The 22,947-nt window shown below is 38.9% G+C and overlaps 1 protein-coding gene across 9 annotated transcripts in view; it reads right to left on the bottom strand.

The window, feature by feature from the left end:
• Positions 1-22,947, bottom strand: part of BBS9 (Bardet-Biedl syndrome 9) — a 583,258-nt gene that overhangs the window by 509,135 nt on the left and 51,176 nt on the right. For 4 of the 9 annotated variants that reach the window (XR_002520717.2, XM_021935221.2, XM_003896124.5 and 1 more), the window contains exon 1: positions 6,049-6,551. The exons of 1 other annotated variant lie outside the window; for it this stretch is intronic. The gene's annotated coding sequence lies outside the window, so the exon portion shown is untranslated. Of the gene's footprint in view, positions 1-6,048; positions 6,841-22,947 lie in introns of those variants that run through there. 4 more of the 9 variants (XM_021935214.2, XM_021935218.2, XM_021935215.2 and 1 more) reach the window with 3 other exon arrangements.

The following is a 22,947-nucleotide window of genomic DNA, read 5'->3' as shown; positions in this document are numbered from 1 at the left end:
TGCAGGATACAAAATAAATATATGAATATCAATTATATTTCTATATTCTTGCAATGAACAATCCAAAATGAAATTTAAAAAATAATTACATTTACAATAGCACCCAAAAGAGTAAAATACATAGGTTAGCCAGGTATGGTGGTGCTCACCTGTAATACTAGCTACACAGGAGGCTGAGGCAAGAGGATCACTTCAACTCAAGAGTTCAAGATTACAGTGAGCTATGATCATACCACTACACTCCAGCCTGGGCAACAGAGCAAGATTCCATCTCAAAAAAAAAAAAATACTTAGGAATAAATTTAACAAAAGAAATGTAGAACTTATGCTCTGAAAACTATGAAAACATTGTTATAGAAATTAAAGAAGATCTAAATAAATGGAAAACATCCCATGTTCATGGATCTGAAGACTTAATATTGTTAGGATGGCAATACTTCCCAAATCAATCTACTGATTCAATGTAATCCCTATCAGATTCCCAGATGACTTCTCTGTAGAAATCAACAAGTTTCTTCCAAAATTTGTATGGAATTTCCAGGGACCCAGAATAGCAAAAACAATCTTAAAATTAAAAAAGAACAAAGGTAGAGAACTCACACTTCCCCAAAACTTACTAAAGCAACAATAATTAAGCCAGTATGGCACTAGCATAAGGATAGACATAAAGATAAATGGAAAATACTAAGAGTCCAGAAATAAACCCATACATCTATGATCAACCGATTTTCAACAAAGGTGTCAAGATCATTCAACAAGTAATTGCAACAGATGGGTCTAAGATGACCGAATAGTCACTGTTCATCTTCATGCAAAAGAATGAAATTGGATGCTTACCTCTAATCATATGTTTAAAATTAACTCAAAATGTGTCAAAGATCTAAGTATAAGCTAATGTACAGATAAAATTATAAAACTCTTGAAACTCTTAGAAAACAATATAAGTAAATCTTTATGACCTCAGATTTGGCAATGGATTCTTAGATTTGACACCAGAAATGTGAGCAATAAAAAATAAATAAGGGCCAAGCATGGTGGCTAATGCCTGTAACTCCAATACTTTGGGAGGCTAAGGCAGGAGGATTGCTTGAGCCAGGAGTCTGAGACCAGCCTGTGCTGATCCCATCACTACAAAAAATATAAAAATTAGCCAGGTATGGTGGTGTGTGCCTGTAGTCCCAGCTACTGGGGAGGCTGAGGTGGGAGAATTGCTTAACACTGGGAGGCTGAGGCTACAGAGAGCCATGATTGCACCACTGCACTCCAGTCTGGATGACAGAGCAAGATCCTGTCTCAAAATAAATAAATAAACAAATAAAACCAGGTGCAGTGGCTGCCGTCCGTAATCCCAACACTTTGGGAGACTAAGGCAAGCAAACTGCTCAAGCCTGAGAGTTTGAGAAGAGCCTGGGCAACAAAGTGAGACCCCATCTAAACAAAAAATAAAAAATTAGCTGGGCATGGTTGTGTATGCCTATAGTCCCAGCTACTTGAGAGGCTGAGGCAGGAGTTTGAGGTTGCTGTGAGCTAAAATCATGCCACTACACCTCAGCTTGGGCAGCAGAGCGAGACTCTATCTCAAAAAAAACAAAATAAATAAACTAGACTTCATCAAAACTAAAAACTTTTGGTTTTCAAAGGTCACCATCAAGAAGATGAAATGATGGGAGAAAATATTTGCAAATCATATATCTGATAATATACAAGAACTCATACAACTCAATAATAAAAAAAGTCCAATTAAAAATGAACAATGGGTCTGAATAGGTATTTTTCCAAGTAAGATATACAAATGGCCAACAAGAACATAAAAAGATGCTCAAGGCCGGGTGCAGTGGCTCATGCCTGTAATCCCAGCACTTTGGGAGGCCAAGGCAGGAGGATCACCTGAGGCCAGGAGTTCGAGACCAGCCTGGCCAACATGGTGAAACCCCATCTCTACTAAAAATACAAAAAAAAAAAAAATAGCCAAGCATGGTGGCAGGTGCCTGTAATCCCAACTACTTGGGAGGTAAGAGAATCACTTGAACCCGAGAGGCAGAGGTTGCAGTGGGCCAAAATCACACCATTACACTCCAGCCTGGGCAACAAGAGCAAAACTCTGTTTCCAAAAAAAAAAAATGCTCAGCATAATTAGTCATTAGGGAAACACAAATCAAAACTATGAGATATCACCTCACACCTACTATGACAGAATCAAAGAAGTCAGATAGTAATAAGTGTTGGTGAGGATGTGGAGAAATCAGAACCCTCATATACTGCTAGTGGGGATGCAAAATGATGCAACCACTTTAAAAAGGAATCTAGAAGTTCCTCTAACACTTAAACACAGAATTACCATATGACCCAGCAATTTAATACTGAAGTATCTATCCAAGAGCAATGAAAACATATGTCCATACAAAAAAACTTACACATAAATGTTTATAGTAGCATTATTCATAATAGCCAAAATTTGGAAACAACCCAAATGTCCATCAGCTGATGAATATATAAACAAAAGGTAGTATCCATACAGTGGAATATTATTTGGCCATAAAAAAGAAAAGAACAAAATACTGATATATGTTACAACATAAATGAATAAAAGCATATAGGTTTTAGAATGAGACATATCTGGCTCTTAAAAACATGCTAAGTTAAAGAAGCCAGTCACAAAAGGCCACCTATTATATGATTCTGTTTATATAAAATATCCAGGATAGGCAAATTCATAGAGACAGAAAGTAGATTCATAGTTGCTTAGGTCTCAGCATAAGGGAGAATGAAGCGGGAAGGAGAGTTACAGCTAAAGGATGTGCGGTTTCTTTTTGAGTTGATAAAAATAACCCAAACTTGGCTGTGGTAATGGTTACATGTATCTGTGAACATACAAAAAAGGAATTGAATTTTATGCATTAAATGGGTGAATTGTATAGTATTTGAATTATATTTCAACAAAGCTGTTATTTTTTTTTAAAGAGAACAAATGGTGATGGATACATGGGGGTTCATTTTGTTATTCTTTATGCTTTTGCTTATGCTTCAAATTCTCCCAAAAAACAAAAATGAAGTTTCTTTTTTTTTTCTTTTTTTTAAAGTAGAACACTCCTGTATTTTGGCCACATTTACCATTAGGCCAGGAGCAGTGGCACACACCTGTAATCCCAGCACTTCGGGAGGCCAAGGTGGATTTTTCACTTGAGCTGAAGAGTTCAAGACAAGCCTGGGCAACATAGTGAGACATCATCTTTGCCAAGCGTGGCAGAAAAAACAAAAATTTTTTAAACTTCTTTAAATATTAAAAAAAAAAGTGCAACAGCAAATTAAATTTAGAAAGTCAGCAAAATACATTCTGCCCTTTTTCCTGGAAGACATCCTAAGTCATCAAGAAAATGAAAAATTAGCCATAAATTGAGACATAAATAAAATGCTCATCTGTATTCCAATCTAGGAAAGATATAGGCCTTGACATTGAGATATTAAGATAAGCAGTTGGGTGGGGGAGATCTGATACTGACAGGTTAGGAAGGATGGTAAGGACCAATAGTAATAAACATTTTTCAGTCATGAAACCTGGCTTTTGGGTTACAAAAATAAACAAAAAGTGTTCTAAATAACAAAAAATAAAATATGTATACACTGATTTTTTAAATTCAGTTTAGTTAACTGTCTTGAATAAGGAACCGAGGTTTGCATTTTATCCCCTTTTCATTCAGTGTTGATTTTCAGTTGCTCACTGATTTGTCTTTTAAGTAACTGGAAAATAAAAACCAGGTTTTTAATGACATTGTCTTAAAGGAAAGTATCTACTAATCATTTACTAAAGCCCAGTGAGGATTCTAAACGCTTTGCAAGCATTCTATTTTAATCTTCATAACAAAACTACAAAGTAAATTGTAGATACTATTATTCAGGTATCCTTGAATACAGAGAGGTTAAGAAACCTGCACCAGTGGTCTCACTAGTTAAGTGATGTGCGGTACCTAAACCCAGACTGTCTACTCCAGAACCCTAAACAAATGGCCTATGCACACGCCCCTCCATGTAGACTATAAAAACAATAGCTCTATTCACACTAATTCTAATCACTACAAGTTCAAACTGCAGGCAAGTATGTCATACATTTGATTAAATTGTTAAAGGATGATTAGAAGACAATAATTTGAATGTTGTAACAGGTGCATTCCTATAAATAGGCACAACAGATTAGTTTCTAATGCCTTGTTAGAATAATAAATGGGAGATAATCTCCTTACCCCCTAAACTCTAGAAATTCTCTTCTACATTCTTCACTTGACACTTGTTTGTTTTGAATACTTATTTTTTCTACAAGTTTACTCAGATTCAGGTTTTATTTAAGAGGTGGCTGTATTAACACCTCATTGACCTAGTCCTACAATATGATCAGCTGTGAAAGTAATAACCCCAAAGAATGCTGTGGGAAAAACATACGGGTTTGAAGGTCAGTTCTGGAAACAGACCTTGAAGCTGTTGTTCATTTTCAGAGCTTTGCTTTCTCCAGGTTATGCTAGTGTCACATTAAATTTAAGAAAGTAGAAATCAGGTCTTCCAGTCAAAGAAAGATGACAAATGCATATAGCATTAGAAGTATACTGCTTTTGTAGGCAACAATACAAGGGCTCACTTGGAATTTTCAACAAAAGACGCAAAGGGCAAAATAACACAAAATTTGGAGTAGGACAGCTCTGGGTCCACTTTCTGACCACGTTTCCACTACATGACCTGAAACAAGTCCCTCATCCTCTAGTATCTCAATTGTTCTAGGATGGAGGAGGATAAAATGGTTCAACCCATAGCAAGTACTCAATAGTCAGTAATAACCTAACAATAGAAACAGTGGTGGTGGGAGAGACGGTAGTAGCAGTGGTAGTGGAAAGAGACAATGGTAGTGTGTTCTGTGCGAGACACAATTACGAATGCCAAACTCACCCTCTGGACTGAAATTTGAAATGGGACTCACAAAGACTGATAGCAATCACTAATGGAAATGTTATTAATCAGCAGGGATGTTTTATAATAACTTCATGTATTTTAATAATTTTCAAAAAATATTTGAAAGTATTCTAAAGCATAAGACTTACTACATCCCTCAAAAGGTGTAAAAGTTTTAAAATTATTATATATACTATTGCTGTTGGATTTTTTCCCTTCAATGAGCATTTCAATGAGCATTTCTATCAAGAAGTTGTACCATAAATATAAGTGTATAGTTGTAATTTAACCACAACAATTACACGCAATGAAAAATCCCTTAAAGTCTCACAAATAACTTGCAACTTGTTTTCAAAATAAAATTTTTTAAAATTCTTCTTTAAAAACTTCTGGGTTTTCTAGTTTCTTTTTTTAATTCTTCCGCTTATTCATGAAAAAAAATCTCAGTAATTGTTTTCTTTATAAAATGCTAGTAAGTTCGAAAATCTTTCTCTCTCTGAATGCTAGCCAACTTAAGACCCATAGCTTATCCTGCAGCATCTTTCAAGTTGTTTATCAATGAGGACATGTAAGATGTGTATACATGTAAGATACGGTTTCATTTTTAAAGTAAAAGTGAGATACCCAAAAAAATACATTTCTCCAGGAAATTGAAGTCAAATGCAGGACTTGACTGGCAGCAAGTGCTGATAAAATCAGCGCAGCTCATCTAAACTGTTGTGGTCTCCAAGTAAAAAGAGAAGAAACAATAATCCTATTACGAGAAGGATTGGGGGTATTAGTACATGCATCCTACTTCAGTCATAGTCTGGGAACTGTTCTGCCCATTTACTCACAGACCTGTTGAAGTGTCTCAGGAGGATGCTCATGCTCCATGTGACATTCCTCAATGGAATCCTTAAAAAAGTCTCATCCCTTTTTTCTCAAAGGTATTCACAGAATCGCATACACTTTGTGCTCCTAGTGTTTATTCCAGTGCAAACATCTTTCTAAGAAATCAATCACCTTACAGCCCCCAAACCATTTTATTGCATTGGAGGATCTTGTTCACAAAATAAAAAATGGAAAGGGCATTCATGTACCCGAAGTTTAATACCAGACATACCATCTTACCTGATGCCACGTCAGATGAGCTCTGTCTCACCTTTCTGCGAACCCTCGTTCCGCAAATTTCCCTTTATGAACGCCTGACAAGGTCCCAGTGATGGAGCAGAGAGAGCAAGAACGGAGGGTGCAAAGAAAAGCAACCTTTAGCTTCACTATTCCCTCTCGTCCTCCAGCTGAAAGTTGTTCCACGTCCCGGGCAAAGAGAGAGCCCTACCAGGCAGTACCATCAGCTCCACAGAGTTGGAGTGATTCCCCCAAGAAGCTCCCCTGCGCCCCCCGTCACCCCCCAGAGACCAGCAGAGGAAACGGCATCTATCCCTTGGAAGACACTAGGCAGGCAAGAACAAATGCAAGTCCTGCTGCTCACACCGAGGAGGAAAGGATGGAGGAGGCGGCGAATGGGATGTAGCAGAAACCCGACGGCCGCAGCGGAAGGGACACCTCCCCTCTCCAGACTAACTCTGAGCCATCTTCGCCCTGTTGTCATAGCACTTACAACGGACGCCACTGCGCAGTCACGCCGCGCCGCGCCGCCTTCTGGGGGCTGGAGTCCAGAGAGGCTGAGGCGCGAAGGAGGAGACCGACTTCTCAGGGGGCCGCGGTTGGAATTAGATTACTGCTGGGGCGGGACTCGAGTGAACCACGGCCTGGTTCTTATTAGCAGAGAGAGATAATTACTGCAATCCTCTGCCCCGTCATGACAGCAGTTCCTCAAGGAAGACCCGCCTCCTGCCTGGGCTCTGGGCGCAGGCCACGCCCCCCAGAAGCGTGCCCGCGCCCTCCCCTCTGAGCGTGTGGGTGGGGCCTAGCGGGGACAGGGCGTCGCGGGCGTCTAGGTGGTGCTCTGGGATTCCGCGCTTCTGAGAGTCCCAATCGCCGTGTTTTTTTCCTGCCGGGACATTCATGAGGGCTTCGTCCATGCACCGCGCGACTGTGGCGAGGGTGGTCGCGGTAGCGAGCGCCAGCGTGTGCCCCATGGTGGTGGGGGTGGTGCTGGCCCAGTACACATTCACCTTGGAGAGGAAGACGGGGCGGAAGACCAAGATCATAGAGATGATGGAGCTTTTCAACAGTTTCCAGTTTTTCCTTTTTTTACTATTTAAAACAGCGCTGCTTTGAAGTTACTTGTGCCTGTGTCGTGATACACGTGTTAAATATATTTTCCGTCTACACCTTAGAGTGGATTTCCTGGTACATGGGATTGGATCTATGTCTTCTTTTGTTTTTTACTTTTTTAAAAAATCTTTACATTCACATTCAGTGTAGCCAACCTTGAAATTTTTCTTGTTTGCTTTTTTCAGTGGATTCTAGTGTAGGCTTTAAATTTTCTGTATTTCACCACCAATCCACAAATCCACATTCCCACTAGAAAATACCATTCTAGTTTTAGTTTTTTGGTTTTGGGGGTTTTTTTGTTTTTACTGAGACTGGGTCTTACTGACAGGGTCGCCTAGACTGGAGTGCAGTGGCACGATCACTGTTCATTGAAGCACTGAAGCCTCAACCTCCCAGGGTCAAACGATTCTCCCACCTCAGCCTTCCTAGTAAGCTGGGACTACAGGCACAGACCACCACGCCCGGCTAATTTTTGTATTTTTTGTAGAGACGAAGTTTTGCCATGTCCAGGTTGCTCTCGAACTCCTGGGCTCAAATGATCCACCCACCTTGGTCCCCCAAAGTGCTGGAATTGCTGGTGTGAGCCACCACGTCTGGCCCCAGTAGTTTCAAAAATGACCTTTCAGTCAAAGCCTTGGTAATATAACCAGTTTACAATTGTATTCTGCTATATAGACACAGCAGATTTTTATTAGACTTATTGAAATGTCCATATTACCACAAGAAGACTCACAAATGGTTTTCTAATTATGGAGGAATCAAGTAAAGAGAATAAAAGGTTTTATCTTTGTTTACACAAGTATACTTTATCAAATTGCTATAAATTATAAATAGCTTAAGAGACAAGATTTTCTTAAATCTGGAAAAAAATATTTGAGTAAAGAACCAACAACATTTGAAATAAAGTCATAAAAACATTGTCTTCATCAGTTATTTAAACTCATGTAATTAATTTTTGTTCTGCCTGATCTTGATTAATAGTTTCATGAACTCACTTTTTTATTACAGTTCTGGAAATTGTTATTTTGTCCATTGATCTTCAAGCTTTTAGAAACCTGTATTTAAGAGCATTTTTTAGGGCCAGGCACAATGGCTCATGCCTGTAATCCCAGCAATTTGGGAGGCCAAGGTGGGAGGATCATTTGAGGCCAGAAGTTCAAGAACAGCCTGGCCAACATAGTGAAACCCCATCTCTACTAAAAATACAGAAAATTAACCCAGCGTGGTAGTGCAAGCCTGTAATCCCACCTACTCAGGAGGCTGAGGCATGAGAATTACTGGAACCAGGGAGGCAGAGGTCACAGTAAACCAGGATCACGTCACTGCACTCCAGCCTGGGCATCAGAGCAAGATTGTCTCAAAAATAAACAAATAAAAACAAAAGAGTACTTGTTAGAATATTTTCTATGAGTCTGTTTTTAAAAAAATAATTCAAAACAATAACATGGATGACAAAAACTTAAAACAGCCATGGTTAAAAATCTGATGAAGTTAACAACTGAGAAGAACATTTATTTATTGCTATTACACACAGTATTTGAAGATAACCAGAATTATGACTGGTAATATAATACATTTGTATGAATTTTTTTTAAAGATGCGGTCTTGCTCTATTGCCCAGGCTAGAGTGCAGTCACACATTCATAGCTCACTGCAACCTCAAACTCCTGGACTCAAGTAATCCTTCTGCTTCCGCCTCTCAAGCAGCTGGGACTATACGTTTGTACCACCATGCTTGACTTTTTTTTTTCTTTTTTGTTTTGTTTTGTTTTAGTAGAGACAGGGTCTTGCTTTGTTGCCCACGCTGGTCACAAATTCCTGGCTATAAGCAATCCTCCGACCTCAGCCTCCCAAAGTGTTGGGATTATAGGCATGAGCCATCATTTCCAGCAGACTTGTATGAACTTATATAATTTTTCAAACATTCATATCAATAACATTCCCATAAATGCAAATAAAAGAAAAACCTAGCATCAGTTATCATTTGACAATGTTTCTTATAAAATTTACCAAATAACCCAAATCATTTAATACCTCTACAAGATGAGAAAGATATCTTTTTGTTGCAGGAAGTCAGGGACCCCGAACGGAGGGACTGGTTGAAGCCACAGCAGAAGAACATAAACTGTGCAGATTTCATGGACATTTATTATTTCCCCAAATTAATACTTTTATAATTTCTTATGCCTGTCTTTACTACAGTCTCTGAACATATATTGTGAAGATTTCAAGGACATTTATCACTTCCCCAATCAATACTATTATAATTTTCTTTTTTTTTTTTTTTTTGAGACGGAGTCTCGCTCTGTCACCCAGGCTGGAGTGCAGTGGCCGGATCTCAGCTCACTGCAAGCTCCGCCTCCCGGGTTTACGCCATTCTCCTGCCTCAGCCTCCCAAGTAGCTGGGATTACAGGCACCTGCCACCTCGCCCAGCTAGTTTTTTGTATTTTTTAGTAGAGACGGGGTTTCACCGGGTTAGCCAAGATGGTCTCGATCTCCTGACCTTGTGATCCGCCCATCTCGGCCTCCCAAAGTGCTGGGATTACATCTTATAATTTTCTATGCCTGTCTTTAATCTCTTAATCCCGTCATCTTTGTAAGCTGAGGATGTATGTCGCCTCAGGACCCTGTGATGATTGCATTATCTGTAAAAATTATTTGTAAAACATGTATTTCAATAATATGAAATCTGGGCATCCTGAAAAAGAACAGGATAACAGTGATTTTCAGGGAACAAGGGAGATAACCATAAGGTCTGACTGCCTGTGGGGCCGGGCAGAATAGAGTCATATTTCTCTTCTTGCAGAAAGCAAATAGGAGAAATATCACTGAACTCTTCCCAGCAAGGAATAACCCTGGGAAAGGAATGCATTCCCAGGGGTGGGTCTATGGACAGCCGCTCTGGGAGTGTCCTCCTTATGAGGTTGAAGATAAGGAATGAAATACGCCCTGGTCTCCTGCAATGCCCTCAGGCTTGCTAGGATTAGGAAATTCCAGCCTGGCGAATTCTAGTCAGACCGGTTGTCTGCTCTCAAACCCTGTTTCCTGTTAAGATGTTTATCAATGACAATGCATGCCCAGTGGGACATGGAACCTCATCAGTAATTCTAATTTTGCCCTGGCCTTGTGATTTTTTATTGCCCTTTCAAGCATGTGATCTTTGTGACTTACTCCCTGTTCGTACCCCCCTCCCCTTTTGAAATCCCTAATAAAAACTTGCTGGTTTTGCGGTTCAAGGGGCATCACAGACCTACCAATAGGTGATGTCACCCCCAGAGGCCCACCTGTAGAATTTCTCTCTTTTGTACTCTTTCTCTATTTCTCAGACTGGCCGACACTTAGGGAAAATAGAAAAAAACCTACGTTGAAATATTGGGGGCTGGTTCCCCTGATATCTTTTAATGCTTTCCAGGAGTCCAACTGGAAAATTCCGAAGTTAATTCTACATTTAAAAATCTTAAATTGGAATTTGATTTTGAAGAAGTTTTTTAAAAGGCTCAAAACACTGCATCAATACAGAATCACAAGTTACTTGTGAAAAAAGTCATTCATATAACCAGAGTGATAATCAAAAGGCTTAAAAAGTCATACAAATAATCACATTAAAATTATCTTAACCATTTTAAACTTCAGGTTTAAAAAAGAAATCAAATATAACATAGGCAACATAGGAAATTATGTTGATAAAATGTATAATCTTCCTCAGGCCAGGTACCAAAAAATTAAATCTGCAATGTGATTGTTTCTCCTTTTGGGGAGCTCATTTAGATAACCTGGAAGTCAAATCTGATGAAAAGGGTACTTGAATTTAATAAGATACAGGAAGATGCGTCCCAGGTCATGATTATAACAATTTACATATATCAAGAAAAGCCAAAAGTACAGAATCAAGTTATATTGAAAAACAGCATTGATTTCTAGACCTTCAGGATAAATATTTAGTGTCAGGCCATACCAGCAGTTAGAACCAAAAAAAAAAGTATAGCAACTGATGAAAAAAATTGAAGGAGAGAGTTACCATCCCAGGCTTTCTAAAGAGGAGAAAAACCTGAATGCAATGATATATGACCTGCAAATCAAATAGCAAGACATGGCAAATTTGAACCACTGAGATATGAATCCAAGAAATTGCAAAAGCAAAACTCTACCTCAAGTGATATTACCAGACAGGTGCAATATCTGTAATCCAAGCATTTTAGGAGGCCAAGGTGGGCAGATCGCTTGAGCCCAGGAGTTCGAGACCAGCCTGGACGATATGGCAAAATCCTGTCTCTACAAAAAATACAAAAATAGCTGGGCATGGTTGCATGTGCCTTTAGTCTCAGCTACTGGGGGGCTGAAGTTGGAGGAATGCTTGAGTCCAGTAGGTCAAGGCTGCAGTGAGCCATGATCGTGCAACTACACTCCAGCCTGCATGACTGAGTGAAACCCTGTCTCAAAAAAAAAAAAAAAAAAAAAAAAAAGCAATGAAATTACTATTTTAAATGAAGAAGACAGCATTTTTAATGTGAAACTAGGGAAATTAAATAAATCTCAGTGAAAAAAGGTAGCAGAAGTAGAAACTGCCTGCAGTTTAGAAGTAGCTGTTAAAGAAATAGATTTTAGAATTCAAAATGAAAGCTTCTTACAATTTTATCAGGAGCAGATCAATACTTCAAGAAAATGTTGTTTTAAAAATGAAGGACCAGGCTCTGGTCCTGTATCAGTGCACCTCCAACGTCAATGTTTAAATTTTAGAAAACCACTTATAAACTATTTATTTTTAATCCCAGCCAACCTGATCATTCATGAAAGTTTTCTCATAGGCCTATTATTCATAAATGCTCTTTGACTTGCTTAGAGATTTTCTCATTTTTTTAATGCCCAAGTCTTTGTCCTCCCATTTTTCATTTTATATAAAAGCCAATTATTTTATAGGACTAAAATTTACTATTCAAGATTATTTATCATATAAAAGCATTTTTTCCTAAATTCATTTTTGATTAATAAATATAAATATATTTAAAATTTTATAAACTTTAAAAAGCCAAAAATGAACTTATATTTATTCAGTGGTTTGTTTCCATTTTTATCTTATTTGGATGTGATCCAGACATTGTATCTACTATTTAACATAATATAACTTCAGGATTTTAAATTACATAAAAATTTCATTAATAAATATTTACTCTATTTATAATTAACTAATTTATTTTTTATCAATTACATCTAGATTACTTCTGAAAACTGAAATATGAGACAAAGCTAGTCATTGCTGTGTTTATTAACAAGTTTCATGTCTGTTAATATCAAGTATTTAAGTAAGAACTTTAAAGTTAAATACATGGGTATCCTGTTGATAACTCAGAAGACAGAGCTGTTTTAAGTATATCAACAACATTAAATCAATCTTATATATGAAAGAATTTCACAACAAAGTCATTCTGTTTTAGACCGGGTTTATAGCATCATGACCTTAACACATCTAGCAAAAACAAATATAAAATTATCTGACCAGTAAACCTAGGCAAAAATGTATGTTGACAATTTTGAAGACAATTTTAAAACAATTAATGAAACATTTAGTTAAGTCACATAAACTAAAAGGGGGGGTTATTTGCTATATATTTTATATAAGCACTCATTTTTCTCACTGTTTATAAAATGTTTATGAATTTTGGCTGACTATGACATATTTTATAATGTAAACATACCGTGGACATGTATAAACACATTTAAACATATTTCCATAAGTAGAAATAAAGTTCTTATAGCTTTTTAGATTTTTAATCATGAGATAGTAAATTATATAAACTCAGATGGGAGGTGGAGCAAGACGGCAAAATAGAAGCCTGCACAAAGCATCCCCCAACAAGGACAGCAATTTAAAACTCCCTACACAGAAAAAAGCACCTTCATGAGAAGCAAAATCAGGTGAACAGTGACAGTACCTGGTTTTGTTTTTGTTTTGTTTTGTTTTGTTTTTGAAACAGAGTCTTACTCTGTCACCCAGGTTGGAGTACAGTGGCACAATCTAGGCTCACTGCTACATACGTCTCCCAGGTTGAAGCGATTCTCCTGCCTCAGCCTCCTGAGTAGCTGGAATTATAGGCACGTGCCACCATGCCCCACTAATTTTTTGTATTTTTGGTAGAGACGAGGTTTCACCATGTTGGCCAGGCGGGTCTCAAACTCCTGAACTCAAGTGATCCTCCTGCCTCGGCCTCCCAAAGGGCTGAGATTATAGGCATGAGCCACCGCACCCAGCCAGTACCTGGTTTTGACTTAATATTGCTGAAAGATGCACAGAAGAAGTAGAAAAAAGTATTGAATTGCCAACACCACTCCTCCCACACTCCCCAGCAATGGTTGCATGGTGTAAAGAGCATTTCTGTGCACTGGGGGAGGGAGAATGCAGCAAATGTAAGGCACTGAACTCAGTGCTGCCCTGTTATAGCAGAAAGGAAGACTGGACAAAACTCAGCTGATACCTGCCCATGGAGAAAATACTTAAACCAGCCCTAGCCAACAAGAAATCCCCAATTCCAGCAGTCAGAAATTGAGTTCCCCCAAGCATCATGACAATGAACTAAAGTACTTTGGGGCTGTAAGTAAACTTGAAAAGCAGTGTAGGCCACAAGGACCACAACTCCTAGATGAGTCCTAGGGCTGAAACAGGCCCAGAGCCAGTGAACTCAGTGGGTGCATGGCCTACTGAGACACCAGCCAGGGCGGCTGTGGGAGTGCTGGCATCAACTCTCACCTAGTCCAGGCTGCACAGCTTGTGGCTTCAAAAGGGACTCCTTCCTACCACTTTAGGAGAGGAGAGGGAAGAATGGAGAGGACTTGGTCTTGCATCCTGGATACCAGCTCAGCCATAGCAGGATAGGGCACTGGTTAGAGTCATGAGGCCGCCCTCCATTCCAGGCCCCAGTTCCCAGATGGTGTTTCTACATACAATGTGGGCCAGTAGGGAACCTGCTGCCTTGAAGGGAAGGACCTAGTTCTGGCAGGATTCATCACCTGCTAACTGAAGAGCCCTTGGGCACTAAACAACCAGCAGTAATAGACAGGTACTCCATTGAGAGCCTTCGGTGAGACTCTGAGACTTATTGGCTTCAGGTGAGACTCAGCACATTCCAGATGTAGTTGCTATGGAGCAACAGTCTTTATGCTTGAGAAAAGCAGAGGGAAGAGTAAAGGGACTCTGTCTTACACCTTAGGTGCCGGCTCAGCCAGAGGTGAGTAGAACCCAAAGCGGGCTCTCGGGGTCCCCAATTCCAAGACTTGGCTCTTGGATGGTATTTCTGCACCCGCCCTGGGTCAAAGGAGAACCCACTGCCCTGAAGGGTGAGACCCAGGTCAGGCAGATTCACCACAAGCTGACTTAAGAGCCCTTGGGCTTTAAGGGAACATCAGTGGTAGTCTGGCAATACTCTCCATGGGACTGTGGTGGTGGTGGCCACAGGGTGAGGCTCCTCTGCCTTTGGAAAGAGGAGGAAAGAGTGGGAAGCACTGCACCTTGTGGTGTGATGCAGCTCAGCCACAGTACAATAGAACACCAAGTAGATGGTGAGGTTTTTGACTGTAGTCCCTATCTCCCTGACAGCACCCCCACCAGAACTTGGGAGAACTCATCACTCTGAAGGGAAGGACATAGGCCTGGCTGGCTTTGCTACATGCTGACTGTAGAGCTCTAGGGTCTTGAGTGAATACAGGTAAGTAGACAGGCAGTGGTTCTAAAAGGCCTTGGGTGAGATCCAGTGCTGTCCTGACTTCAGGTCTGACCTAGTGCAGTCACAGTGGTCGTGGCCACAAGGGTGCTTGTGTCACTCTACCTCCAGCTTCAGGTGGCCCAGAACAGAGAGAGAGACTTCATTTGTTTGGGAAAAAGTAAGGGAAGAGAATAAGAGTCTCTGTCTGATAATCCAGAGAAATCTCCTGGATCTTGCCCAAGTCCATCAAGGCAGTACCTCTACAAGTCTTCAAGAACCACAGGATTACTGTGCATGAGTTGCCCTCTAAAGCAGATAAAGCTTTAGATCACAACACCCAAGTCCTTTCAAATATCTGGAAAGCCTTCCCAAAAAGGATGGGTACAAACAAGTCCAGACTATAAAGACTATAAGAAATACTTAATTCTTCAATGCCCAGATACTAAAGAACATCTACAAGCATCAACACCATCCAGAAAAATATGAACTTACCAAAAGAACTAAATAAAGCACCAGGGACCTATCCTGGAGAAAAATAGATATGCGACCTTTTGGACAGAGAATTCAAAATGGCTGTGTTGAGGAAATTCAAGAAAACAGAGAAGGAATTCAGAATCCTATCAGATAAATGTTACAAAGAGACCGAAATAATTAAAAAAGATTAAGCATAAATTCTGGAGCTGAAAAAATGCAATTGGCATACAGAAGAATTTATGTCTTTTTATAGCAGAATTGATCAAGCAGAAGAAAGAATTAGTGAGCTTTAAGACAGGCTATTTAGAAATATAGTCAGTGAGACAAAAGAAAAAAAAAAACAATGAAGCACACCTACAGAATCTAGAAAATGGCCTCAAAAGAGCAAATTTAAGAGTTATTGGCCTTAAAAAAGAGGTAGACAGACAGGTGTAGAAAGTTTATTAAAGGGATAATAACAAAGAACTTCCCAAACCTAGAGAAAGATAACAATATCAAGAACAAGAAGATTATAGAACACCAAGTAGATTTAACCCGAAGAAGACTACCTCAAGGCATTTCATATTTGAACTCCCAAAGATCAAAGATACCTACTAAAAGTAATACAAGAAAGGGAGAAAGAAGGAAGAAAAGATCATAAAACAGCCAGAAAACAGATGACAAAATGGCAGGAGTAACTTATCACTTATCAATCATAACATTGTATGAATATTGGAAAAGAAGTAGAAAAAAGTAACATTAAATGTAAATGTACTAAATTCTCCAAAAGATATAGAGTGTCTGAATGGATTAAAAACTCAAGATACATTGATCTGTTGCCTACAGAAAATAGTCTTCACCTGTAAAGACACACAAAGACTGAAAATAAAGATAGGGAAAAAGATATTCCATGCCAACGGAAACCAAAAAAGAGCAGGAGAAGCTATACTATTTTGTATATTACATTAGACAAAATAGATTTATATATCAGACAAAATATATTTCAAAACAAAAACTATCAAAAAAGAAAAAGAAGGTCATCATATAATGATACAGGGGTAAATTCAACAAGAGGATATAATAATTTATAAATATATATGTGCCCCACACTGGAGCACCTAGATATATAAAGCAAATATTAGAGCTAAAAAGAGAGATAGGTTCCCCAAAAATAACAGCTGGAGACATCAACAACCCACTTTTAGCATTAGACAGATCATCCAGATAGAAAGCCAACAAAGAAACATTATACTTAATCTGCACTACAGACCAATGAACCTAGCAGATATCCACAGAACATTACATCCAACAGCTGCAGAATACACATTCTCCTCCTCAACATAAGGATTATTTTTAAGAGTAAACCATATGTTAAACCACAAAATAAGTCTTAAAACATTTCAAAAAATTGAAAATATATCAAACATCTTCTCTGAACACAATGGAATAAAACTAGAAATCAATAATGAGGAATTTTGAAAACTAGATGAATACATGAAAATTAACCAATACGCTCCTGAATGAGCAGTGGGTCAATGAAGAAATTAAGAAGGAAACTGAAAAAATTTTTGAAACAAATGAAAATGGGAACACAGCATACCAAAACCTATAGGATACAGCAAAAGCAGTACTAAGAGGGAAGTTTACAATAAAAAGCGCCTACATCAAAAACGTAGGAAAACTTCAAATAAAAACCCTAATGATGCATCTTAAAGAATGAGAAAAACATGACCAAACCAACCCCAAAATTAGTAGAAGAAAAGAAATAATAAAGATTAGAGGAGCAATAAATGATTTTGAAATTAGGAAAACAATACAAACAATCAATGAAATGAAAAGTTGTTTTTTTCAAAAAGATAAATGAAATTGAAAAAACTTTAGCCAGATTAAGAAAAAAAGAAAGTAGACCCAAATAAATAAAATCAGAGGGGATAAACAAGACATTACAACTGACGCTGCAGAAATCCAAAAGATCATTAGTGGCTACTGTGAGCAACTATATATGCCAGTAAGTAGGAAAACCTAGAAGAAATGGACAAATTGCTAGACACATACAATCTATCAAGATTGAACCATGGAGAACTCCAAAACCTAAACAGACCAATAACAAGTAATAAGATTGAAGCCATAATAAAAAAAGTCTCCCAGTAAAGAAAAGCCCGAGACCCAGGGGCTTCACTGCTGAATTCTACCAAACATTTAAGGAAGAAATAATAACAATCCTACTCAAGGTATTCTGAAAAATAGAGGAGGAGGAAATACTTCCAAACTAATTCTATGAGGCCAGTACCCTGATCCAAAAACCAGACAAAAACACATCAAAAAAAGAAAACTACAGGCCAGTATATCTGATGAATATTGATATAAAAATCCTCAACAAAATACGAAGCAAACAAAATTCAAGAATATATTAAAAAATCATTCATCACGACCAAGTGGGATTCATCCCTAGGATGCAAGGATGGTTCAACATATGCAAATAAATAAATGTGATACATCATATCAACAGAATGAAGGACAAGAACCATATGATCATTTCAATTGATGCTGAAAAAGCATTTGATAAAATTCAACATCCCTTCATGATAAAACTCTCAAAAAACCAGGCAAGGAAGTAACATACCTCAACATAATTAAAGCCATATATGGCAGACCCATAGCTAGTATCATACTGAATGGGGAAAAATAGAAAGTCTTTCCTCTAATATCTGGAAAATAGCAAGGATACCCACTGTTATTCAACATAGTACTGAAAGTCCTAGATAAAGCAACCAGACAAGAGAAAGAAATAAAAGGCATCCAAATTAGAAGGAAAGAAGTCAAATTACCCCTGTTTGCAGATGATATGACCTTATATTTGGAAAAACCTAAAGACTACACCAAAAAACTATTAGACCTGATACATTCAGTAAAGTTGTAAGATACAAAATCAACATACAAAAATCAGTAGGATTTCTATATGCCAACAGTGAACACTCTGAAAAATAAATTCAAAAAGTTATTCCATTTATAATAGCACACATAAAATTAAATACTTACCCAAAGAAATGAAAGATCTATATAATGAAAACTAGAGGCCAGATGTGGTGGCTCATGCCTGTAATCCCAGTACTTTGGGAGGCCAAGGGAGGTGGATCACCCGAGATTAGGAGCTTCAGATCAGCCTGGCCAACATGATGAAACCCCATCCCTACTAAAAATACAAAAATTAGCCAGGCGTGGTGGTGCACATCTATAGTTCCAGCTACTTGAGAGGCTGAGGCAGGAGAATCACTTGAACCCAGGAGGCGGAAGTTGCAGTGAGGCAAGATTGTGACACTGGACTCCAGCCTGGGTGACAGAACAAGATAGTCTCAAAAAAAAAAAAAAGAAAAAAAGAAAACTATAAAAACATTGAGGCAAGACATTGAAGAGAACAGAAAAAAAATGGACAGATATTCCACGTTCACGTATTGGAAGACTCAATATCGTTTAAACGTCCACATTACCGAAAGCATTCTACAGAATCAATGCAATCCCTATCAAAATACCAATGAAATTCTTTACAGAGATAGAAAAACAATCCTACAATTTATGTGGATCCACAAAAGACCACAATAGCCAAAGCTATCCAGAGCAAGAAGAACAAAACTGGAAAAATCACATTACCTGACTTCAAATTAAACTACAAAGCTATAGTAACCAAAACATCATGGTACTGGACCAGAAAACAGACACATAGACAATGGAACAGAATAGAGAACTCAGAAATAAATTCATACACAGCGAACTCATTTTCGACAAAGGTGCCAAAAACATATGCTGGGGAAAAGACCATCTCTTCAATGAATGGTGTTTGGTAAACTGAATATCCATACGCAGAGGAATGAAACTGACCCCTGTCTCTTGCCATATACAAAAATCAAATTAAAATGGATTAAAGACTTAAATCTAAGCCCTCAAACTATGAAACTACTACACAAAACATTGGGGAAAATACCTAGGACATTGGGCAAAAATGTCTTGAGTAACTCCCATAGGCACAGGCAACCAAAGCAAAAATGGAGAACCAGGAACACATTAAGTTTAAAAAAAAAAAACTTCTGCACAGAGAAGGAAACAATCAACAAAGTGAAGAAACAACCCACAGAAGGGGAGAAAATATTTGCAAACTACCCTTTTGACAAGGGATTAATAAGCAGAACATGTAAGGAGTTCAAACAACTCTATGGGAAAAAATCTAATAATCCAATTTAAAATGGGCAAAAGATTTGAATAGACATTTCTAAAAAGAAGACATGCAAATGGCAAATAGGCATATGATCATCAGAGAAATGCAAATCAAAACTACAATGAGATATTATCTCACCCCAGTTAAATGGCTTATGCTCAAAAGACAGGCAATAATAAATGTTGGCAAGGATGTGGGAAAAAAGGGAACCCTCATATACTGTTGGAGGGAATGCAAATTAATATAGCCACTATGGAAAAACACTTTGAAGGTTCTTCAAGAAACTAAAAATAGGGTTACCACATGATCCAACAATTCCACTGCTGGTTATATATGCAAAAGAAACGAAATCAGTATATCGAAGAGATATCTGCACTCGCATGTTTGTTTGCAATAGCCAAGATTTGGAAGCAACCTAAGTGTCTATCAACAGATGAATGGATAAAGAGAATGTGGTACATATACACGATGGAGTACTATTCAGCCATAAAGGAAGAATGGGATGCTGTCATTTGCAACAACATAGATGGAACTGGGGACCATTATGTTAAGTGAAATAAGCCAGGCACAGAAAGACAAATATCGCATGTTCTCACTTATTTGTAAGATCTAAAAATCAAAGCAATTGCACTCATGGATATAGAGAGTAGGGAAGGTTACCAGAGGCTGGGAAGCACAGTGAGGTGGCGGAGATAGTTAATAGGTGAGAAAAATAAAAAATAAAAAAAATAGAAAAAATGACTAAGACCTACCATTTGACACCATAACATGGTGAGTACAGTCAATAATAATTTATTTGTGCATTTTAAAATAAGTAAAAGAGTATAATTGGATTGCTTGTAACACAAAAGGTAAATGCTTATGGGGATGGATATCCCATTCTCCATGATGTAATTATTAACTTTTGCATGCCTGTATCAAAACATGTACCCCATAAATATTAACACCTATTATGTACCCACAAAAATTAAAAATAAAAATTATATATACATATGGACTCACAAGTTTATAAAAAGACAGTTGGATCCAAATTATGTTTCTGAAAAAATCAGATGAGGCTAACCTTTAAGACTTTTTAAATAGGTAATCATATGAGGGTGGAGAACCAAGTTTTGGGTAGAGCAGTTTAAGGCAATTACCAGATTGGACAAATAACCATTAGCTGTGAAACTGACTGGATTATGTCAGGAGGCCCAAAAGGTAAGAGTTATTCTAACAAGGTCTGCACAGCATATTATTTGTCCTTGAAGATGAGAATGTCGCCATTGCTCAACCTTTTGGTAGTTCACGGTGATTGGGTGCTCACCCGCGTGTGTGAGATGTGCCACCCACTGCCAGTCTGACATTAAAAAAAAAAAAAAAGTTGCCATTCCTTTTAGTATAGGGAAGGCTTCTTTTATATGGGAATTTCATCTTTTGTTCTTAAGAAACAGCACAAGGGTCAAAATAATTTTCTTTTGAATCTGTTGGTTTTCTTGTGTTGTTACTTAAATAGTGTGTCACAATAGCTGAGGAGTTTTGGAAGAAACAGTTTGGTTTAGAGAAGGATACACAGAAGGAATTGTAGGAAAAGATCCTGAAAAAAGAGTCTCAGCCAGTTTTGTGCCAGTGTTTTGTAAAAAGGCAATCTTTGAGTCCTGAGAATCTTTTTGAGCCTCAAGGTATCAATTGAGATGTAAGTATTATTTGAAGTGTGTGATTTTATGGCCAATGTCTTAGTTTAGTTTGAGGAATAATAGACTGAATGATCCGATAATGTTTCAACATGTTACCAGCTGGAGTCCCAGATAATATTTTGGCATGCTGTGGAACTTTGACTTCCCATTCATAACTAAATTCATCTAGATGATTCATTTTATTGCCAAATGCACAAAAGCAAATTAAAACACAAGGACTGAATACAACCAAAGCCACACAGACAGAAAATAAAATACGTACTTACCAAGAAGGATGATAAGCCACCTTCTCCAAATGAGGGGAAATCCCTACACCTAAACCTTCCAGCTGAGATTGACAGGAAGATGATGACCCTTCCCAGCAGGAGAGCTCCCAAAAAGAGGCGGAAAGATGCCTCTTGGGAAAAAAGTGGGGAAGGCTCTCCTCAACCAAATTCCAAATAAACACTATTTGACCAAAGTCAGAAGTCTGGTCGAAGAGAAACTCACCAAAGGGAAAAGAGGCGGCTTAGGGAAGCAGGAGGCTGCAGGGGTTCGAGTGTGGGCACCTCTCATCATAGTTCCAGGGGCTGGGATTTTCCCCAAGGCGAGGCAGCTTTGCATCCATGCTTCTGACACCAAGTATGTTTAAGTCAAATATTATAGACAGATAAATCTCTAAGGTTAAAGCGTTTTATTAGGGAAGCAATAATCACAATTCAGGGTATACACATAGACCAGGTGGTCTTTGGTATGTGAGATGAACAAAGAGAAGGTTGAGAATTTTATCAGAAAGAGAAATGTTGACCAGGCATGGAGTCTTATGCATGTAATCCCAGCACTTTGGGAGGTCGAGGCGGATGGATCACGAGGTCAGGAGATCGAGACCATCCTGGCTAACAGTGTGAAATCCCATCTCTACTAAAAATACAAAAAATTAGCCGGGCGAGGTGGCGGGCGCCTGCAGTCCCAGCTACTCAGGAGGCTGAGGCAGGAGAATGGTGTGAACCCAGGAGGCGGAGCTTGCAGTGAGCCGAGATTGCGCCACTGCACTCCCACCTGGGCGACAGAGCGAGACTCCGTCTTAAAGAAATAAATAAGAAAGACAAATGTTATGTAGTGTTTTGAAAGAAATCTCAGGCCGGGTGTGGTTATCCCAGGACTTTGGGAGGCCAAGGCAGGTGGATTGCCTGAGCTCAGGAGTCCTAGACCAGTCTGGGCAATATGGTGAAACCCGACTCTACTAAAATACAAAAAATTAGCCAGACTGTCGGCATGCGCTTGTAGTCTTAGCTACTCGGAAGGCTGAGGCAGGAGAATTGCTTGAATCCAGGAGGTGGAGGTTGCAATGAGCCGAGATCGCACCACTGCACTCCAGGCTAGGTGACAGAGTGAGACTCAGTCGCCAAAAAAAAAAAAAAAGAGAAAGAAAGCTCTGCCAGGCGCGGTGGCTCACACCTGTAATTCCAGCACTTTGGGAGGCCAAGGCAGGTGGATCACGAGGTCAGGAATTGGAGAACAGCCTGGCCAACTTGGTGAAACCCCCCTCTACTAAAAATACAAAAAATCAGCTGAGCGTGGTGGCATGCGCTGGTAGTCCCAGCTAGTGGGGAGGCTGGGGCAGAAGAATCACGTGAACCCAGGAGACAGAGGTTGCAATGAGCCGAGATTGGGCCACCGCACTCCAGCCAGGCGACACACCCAGATTCTGTCAAAAAAAGGAAGGGAAGGGGAAGGGGAAGGGGAAAGGGAAAGGGAAGGGAGGAGGGAGGGAGG

Source organism: Papio anubis, chromosome 4, assembly GCF_008728515.1.
Source record: "Papio anubis isolate 15944 chromosome 4, Panubis1.0, whole genome shotgun sequence".
Lineage (NCBI taxonomy): Eukaryota > Metazoa > Chordata > Mammalia > Primates > Cercopithecidae > Papio > Papio anubis.
Note: the sequence above shows the minus strand (reverse complement) of the source record. Positions and strands in the feature narration are given on the sequence as shown.